The sequence below is a fragment of the Nomascus leucogenys genome, chromosome 10 (genome assembly GCF_006542625.1).
Source record: "Nomascus leucogenys isolate Asia chromosome 10, Asia_NLE_v1, whole genome shotgun sequence".
NCBI classification, from domain to species: domain Eukaryota; kingdom Metazoa; phylum Chordata; class Mammalia; order Primates; family Hylobatidae; genus Nomascus; species Nomascus leucogenys.
Genome location: NC_044390.1, coordinates 61,015,536 through 61,022,177, shown reverse-complemented (window position 1 = coordinate 61,022,177; position 6,642 = coordinate 61,015,536).

Below are 6,642 nucleotides of genomic sequence, written 5' to 3'. Positions count from 1 at the left end.
CAGAAGCCCATGTGGATTCTGGGAACCTCCAAGGAGTGCCAGAGGGATTGCAAGGTGTCTGTTGAACTTGAGTGTGAAGGAGAGACTAGAGAAGGGAGAGAGGGCTGAGGCTGCAGATGGGCTGACTTCTTTTTGTTTGTTTAGTTTGTTTGCTTTTTCAGACAGGATCTTGCTCTGTTGCTCAGGCTGGAGTGCAGTGGCATGATCTTGGCTCACTGCAGCCTCTGCCTCCTGGATGCAAGTGATTCTTACATCTCAGCCTCCTGACTAGCTGGGATTACAGGCACAGATGTGTGCCACCACACCTGGCTAATTTTTTAAATTTTTTTCTAGAGATGAGGTTGCAGTATATTTCCCAGGCTAGTCTTGAACTCCTGGGCTCAAGCAATCCTCCCATCTTGGCCTCTCAAAATGCTGGGATTACAGGTGTGAGCCACTGCGGGGTTGACTTCTTAAAGGTCCTTGAATGCTGGGCTAAAGGGTTTGGCCATTATCAAAGGCAGCAGGGAGCCATGGAAGGTGTTTGAGTAGGAGAAGAACTGACCAGCCCTGAGGTGGAAAGCCTCAGATGATTGACGGGTGGAAACTGAGTTGATTGGTCAGGCACAGTGGCTTATACCTATAACCCCAGCACTTTAGGAGGCCAAGGAAGGAAGATTACTTGAGCCCAGAAGTTCGAAACTACCCTGAGCAACATAGTGAGACCCCATCTCTAAAGAAAGATATGTTGGCCTAGGTGACAGAGCAAGACTCAACCTAAAAAAAAAAAAAAGAAAGAAAGAAAAGAAAACGTCACAGTGCATAGTCAGATTCTAGATTCTTAGTATGGTTTTTTTTTTTTTTTTTTTTTTTGAGACGGAGTCTCGCTCTTTCACCCAGGCTGGAGTGCAGTGGCGCGATCTCGGCTCACTGCAGGCTCCGCCCCCCGGGGTTCACGCCATTCTCCTGCCTCAGCCTCCCGCGTAGCTGGGACTACAGGCGCCTGCCACCTCGCCCGGCTAATTTTTTTTGTATTTTTAGTAAAGACGGGGTTTCACCGTGTTAGCCAGGATGGTCTCGATCTCCTGACCTCGTGATCCGCCCGCCTCGGCCTCCCAAAGTGCTGGGATTACAGGCGTGAGCCACCGCGCCCGGCCGGTTTTTTTTTTTTTTTTTTGAGACAGTCTCACTCTGTCGCCCAGGCCAGAGTGCTGTGGTGTGATCTAGGCTCACTGCAACCTCTGTCTCCTGGGTTCAAGCGATTCTCGTGCCTCAGCCTCCCTAGTAGCTAGGATTGCAGGCGTGCACCATGATGCCTGGCTAATTTTTGTATTTTTAGTAGAGACGGGGTTTCACCATGTTGGTCAGGCTGGTCTCTAACTCCTGACCTCAGGTGATCTGCCCGCCTCAGTCTCCCAAAGTTCTGGGATTGCAGGCATGACCCACCACACTCAGCTGAGATTCTTTATCTGTGTCTTTGCTGTTTCCCCTACTGGACTGAGAGCCCCAGGAGAGCAGGGAGGCTCCCTGTCTTAGCCGCAGTTATAATCATAGACGCACTCAGGGCCTGGCACATAATAGATGCTAATTTTGCTGAATGAATGGTTGAAGAAGTAAAAGAAAGGGAGTGAGAGAGAAGGAAGGGAGGGAGGGAAGGAGGGAGAGAAGAGAAAAAGAGAGAGAAGGATAAAGGGAGAGAGGGAGGGAGGGAGGAAGGGGAGGGGAGGGGAAAGGAGAGGAAGGGAGGGAGGTGATAGGAAAGAGGGAAAGAGAAGGAAGAAAGGAAGGAAGGAAAGATGGCAGGCAAACTGGCTTATGGCCTGTTTCTGTACAGTCCTCAAGCTAAGAGTAGGGTTTTTTTGTTGTTGTTGTTGTTTTTTTGACAAAGTCTCGCTCTTATCACCCAGGTTGGAGTGCAGTGGGCGATCTCGGTTCACTGCAACCTCTACCTCCTGGGTTCAAGCAATTTTCCTGCCTCAGCCTCCCCAGTAGCTGGGATTACAGGCACCCAACACCGCACCCAACACCACACCCAGCTAATTTTTCTATGTTTAGTAAAGACGGGGTTTCACCATGTTGGCCAGGCTGGTCTCGAACTCCTGACCTCAGGCTATCCACCCGCCTTGGCATCCCAAAGTGCTGGGATTACAGACGTGAGCCACCACCCCCGGCTAAAATACATATATTTTTTGAGACAGAGTTTCACTCTTGTTACCCAGGCTGGAGTGCAATGGTGCACTCACTGCAACCTCTGCCTCCTGGGTTCAAGTGATTCTCCTGCCTTAGCCTCCACAGTAGCTGGGATTACAGGCATGCACCACCATGCCCAGATAATCTTTTTGTATGAGTAGAGATGGGGTTTCTCCATGTTAGTCAGGCTGGTCTCGAACTCCTGACCTTAGGTGACCCGCCCACCTCGGCCTCCCAAAGTGCTGGGATTACAGGCGTAAGCCACCCTGCCTGGCCTTAAAACATTTTTAAAGGATTGATTGGCCAGGCGCAGTGGCTCACGCCTGTAATCCCAGCACTTTAGGAGGCCAAGGCGGGCAGATCACGAGGTCAGGAGATCAAGACCATCCTGGCTAACACAGTGAAACCCCGTCTCTACTAAAAATACAAAAAATTAGCCGGGCGTGGTGGTGGGCACCTGTAGTCCCAGCTACACAGGAGGCTGAGGCAGGAGAGTGGCATGAACCCGGGAGGCAGAGCTTGCAGCGAGCCAAGATCGCACCACTGCACTCCAGCCTGGGTGACAGAGTGAGACTCCATCTCAAAAAAAAAAAAAAAAAAAAAAGAAAGAAAGAAAAAAGACAAAGAAAAGAAAGAAAGATTTTCTCCTCTTCCTGAGCATGACGGCTCACACCTGTAGTCACAGCACTTTGGGAGGCTGAGTCAGGCAGATCGCTTGGGTCCAAGAGTTCTAAACCAGCCTGGGCAACATGGAAAAACCCTGTGTCTACCAAAAAATGCAACAATTAGCCAGGCTTGGTGGTATGTGCCTATAGTCCCAGCTACTTTGGAGGCTGAGGTGGGAGGATGGATTGACCCTGGAAGTTTGAGGCTGCAGTGAACTCTGATCACACCACTGCATTCCAGCTTCAGTGACAATGAGACCTTGTCTCAAAAAACAAAACAAAAAAATCCCTCTTCCAGTCTGGGCAACACAGCAGGACCTCGTCTCAAATTAAAAATTAAAAAAATATTAGCCGGGCATAGTGGCTCACACCTATAATCCCAGCACTTTGGGAGGCTGAGGCAGGTGGATCACCTGAGGTCAGGAGTTGGAGACCAGCCTGACCAACATGGAGAGACCCCGTCTCTACTAAAAGTAAAAAATTAGCTGGGCATGGTGGCACATGCCTGTAATCCCACCTACTAGGGAGGCTGGGGCAGGAGAATCGCTTGAACCCGGGAGGTGGAGGTTGCAGTGAGCCGAGATCGCGCCATTGCACTCCAGCCTAGGCAACAAGAGTGAAAAAAAAAAGAAAGAAAGAAAGAAAAAGAAAAGAAGAAAGCTGGGCATGATAGCACACACCAGTAGTTCTAGCTACTCAGGAGGCTGAGGTGGGTGGATTCCTTGAGCCCAGGAGACAGAGGTGGCTGCAGTAAGCTACGACCAGGCCACTGCACTCCAGCTTGTGCAACAGAGAAAAGCCCTGTATCCAAGAAAAGGAGAGAGACAGAGAGAGAGAGAGAGAGAGAGACCAGGTGGGGTGGCTCACTCCTGTAATCCCAACATTTTTGGAAGGCTGGGGCAGGAGGACAACTTGAGTCCGGGAATTCAAGACTAGCCTGGGCAACAAAGTGAGACTCTGTCTCTACAAAAAAATCAAGAAATTAGCTGGATGCGGTGGTGTGTGCCTGTAGTCCCAGCTACATGGGAGGCAGGAGGATTGCTTGAGCCCAGAAGGTCAAGGCTGCAGTAAATCATTCACACCACTGCACTCCAGCCTGGGCAGCAGACTGAGACCCTGTGGAAAAGGAAAGGGATGGGACAAGACGGGACGGGAAGGGAAGGGAAGGGAAAGGAAGGGAAAGGAAGGGGAGGAGGAGGAGGAGAAGAAGAGGAAGAAGAAAGAAGAAGAAGAAGAAGAAGAAGAAGAAGAAGAAGAAGAAAGAAGAAGAAGAAGAAGAAAGAAGAAGAAGAAGAAGAAGAAGAAGAGGAGGAGGAGGAGGAGGAGGAAGAAGAAGAAGAGGAAGAGGAGGAGGAGGGAAGAGAAAAGAGAAGAGAAGAAGAAGGAGGAGGAGGAGAGGAAGGAAGGAAGAAAGGAAGGAAGGAAGGAAGGAAAGAAGGAGGGAGGGGAGGAGGGAGGGAGGGAGGGGAGGAGGGAGGGAGGGAGGGAGGGAAGGAAGGACGGAAGGAAGGAGAGAAGGAGGGAGGGAAGGAGGGAGGGAGGGAGGGGAGGAGGGAGGGAAGGAGGGAAGGAAGGAAGGAAGGAGGGAAGGAAGGAAGGAAGGAATGTTCCTTCCTCTTCTATTTGTTGGAAGCATTTGAAAAGAATGTGTACTTACCTTATTGGTAGACTTCATCACTGAAATCATTCAGTCATGACCTTTTCTTGTTTGGAGGTTTTTGATTACTAATTCTAGTTCTTATTACAGATCTGTTGAGATTTTCTATTTCTTCTTGAGTTAGTTTTATGTATTTCCAGAAATTTGTTCATCTAGATAGATTATCTCATTTGTTGGTGAATAATTGTTCACAGCATTCTCTTACAATCCTTTAAATTTCTGTAAGGTCAGTAGTAATGCCTCTATTTTCATTTCTAATTTTAGTTATTTGCACCTTTTTTTCCTTTGTCAGTATTGCTAAAGGTTTGTCAATTTTCTTTATCTTTTTAAAGAACCACCTTTTGGTTTCCTTGAGTCTTTGTTTATTTATTTATTATTATTATTATTTTGAGATGGAGTCTCTCTCTGTCACCCAGGCTGGAGTGCAGTGGCGCAATCTCAGCTCACCGCAACCTCCGCCTCCCAGGTTCAAGCAATTCTCCTGTCTCAGCCTCCAGAGTAGCTGGGACTACAGGAGCGTGCCACCACATCCGGCTAATTTTTTGTATTTTTAGTAGAGATGGGGTTTCACCATGTTAGCCAGGATGGTCTTGATCTCCTGACCTCGTGATCCCTGCCTGCCTCGGCCTCCCAAAGTGTTGGGATTACAGGCGTGAGCCACCATGCCTGGCCCATTGAGTCTTTAAATTTCTCCACTGTTTCTCCTTTTTCTTTCTCTCTATTTTTTTTTTTTTTTAGATGGATTCTTGCTATGTTGCCCAAGCTGCTGGTCTTGAATTCCTGGACTCAAGTGATTCCCCACCCCTCAGCCTCCCAAAGTGCTGAGATTACAAGCATGAACCACTACACCCAGCTATACTGATTACTTTTTTAATTTTAGTTTTTATTTATTTTCACAGAGTCTCACTCTGTCACCTAGGCTGGAGTGCAGTAGCATGATCATGGCTCACTGCAGCCTGAACTCCTGCGCTCAAGTGATCCTCCTGCCTTGGCCCCCCGAGGAGCTGGGACTACAGATAGGAGCCGCCACACCTGGCCTGTGCTTATTATCTTTTTAGGATACATGAAAACAAAAAGATTCCCCCAAAGGCAGACATGTAGAAAAGAAAATGGGGACCAGGTGCGGTGGTTCACACCTCTAATCCCAGCACTTTGGGAAGCCGAGGCAGGTGGATCATCTGACGTCGGGAGTTCGAGACCAGCCTGACCAACATGGAGAAACACCAACTGCACTAAAAATACCAAATAATTAGCGAGGCGTGGTGACGGGCGCCTGTAATCCCAGCTACTCGGGAGGCTGAGATGGGAGAATTCCTTGAACATGGGAGGCAGAGGTTGCAGTGAGCCGAGATTGCACCACTACACTCCAGCCTGGACAATTAAGCAAGACTCTGTGAGAAAGAAAAGAAGAGAAGAGAAGAGAAGAGAAGAGAAGAAGAAAGAAAGGAAAGAAAGAAAGAAAGAAAGAAAGAAAGAAAGAAAGAAAGAAAGAAAGAAAGAAAGAAAGAAGGAAAAGAGAAAAGAGAAGAAAAGAAAGTGGGAAGCTCCATCGCAAGCCTTTATCGTACGCTCCCTCCCCCAGAACCAGAACGTGCACATCCTGCATCCCCTATTCTTCAACATGGAAAACACTTAAGTAGCCAAGGACAAAAATATGTAACGTTTCTTACTGTGTGTACACAGGGACTTCCTCCTTCTGGATCAAACACTTCTTAACGTGTAATTTTTGGAGGAGGAGTCCAACACGCTTTGCTTTTGCAATCAGAAAAGGAAAAAAGGGCAGAGTATCATGCTTAGAGGGGAGGGAATGCTATCGGCAAATTTAAAATTCCAAAATGTAAAGTAGAAAGAGGACATTGTCTGTCCATCCCACATCCCAGAATTACAGGTCTGGTGTCTGCACCAACTGGCTTTTTTTTTTTTTTTTTTTTTGAGACAGAGTCTCGCTCTGTCGCCCAGGCTGGAGTGCAGTGGCGCGATCTCGGCTCACTGCAAGCTCCGCCTCCCGGGTTCACGCCATTCTCCTGCCTCAGCCTCCTGAGTAGCTGGGACTAAAGGCCCGCACCACCATACTCGGCTAATTTTTGTATTTTTAGTAGAAACGGGGTTTTGCCATATTGGCCAGGCTGGTCTCAAACACTCCTGACCTCG